The 252-nt window shown below is 47.2% G+C and overlaps 1 protein-coding gene across 1 annotated transcript in view; it reads right to left on the reverse strand.

Moving 5' to 3' along the window:
- Nucleotides 1-252, reverse strand: part of LOC116844317 — a 43,750-nt gene that overhangs the window by 40,383 nt on the left and 3,115 nt on the right. The gene's annotated exons all lie outside the window — the stretch shown is intronic.

A 252-nucleotide genomic window follows, 5' to 3' on the forward strand; every position in this document is an offset into this window, starting at 1 on the left:
TATTGTTACACTCGCGGACTCGGAGAGGAATAAGACACTTGAGTACGAAACGAAAAAGGAACTTTATTATGAAGCAATAACAGCGCGATATAAGACTCTCGATTCGGAATGCACATCCAGACAGTTTGCAAGCTGTCGAGAGACTCTCTCTCACGGCTGTTATAATCAAACAGCCGAAACACACTCTTAGCAACCGTTGTCAAAGATCTCGTCTCGCAACCCGCGGACTTCAGGTGCGACGCGCTCGCAACA

Source organism: Odontomachus brunneus, unplaced genomic scaffold (assembly GCF_010583005.1).
Source record: "Odontomachus brunneus isolate Ranch 3 - 2012 unplaced genomic scaffold, Obru_v1 Obru_scaffold_040, whole genome shotgun sequence".
NCBI classification, from domain to species: domain Eukaryota; kingdom Metazoa; phylum Arthropoda; class Insecta; order Hymenoptera; family Formicidae; genus Odontomachus; species Odontomachus brunneus.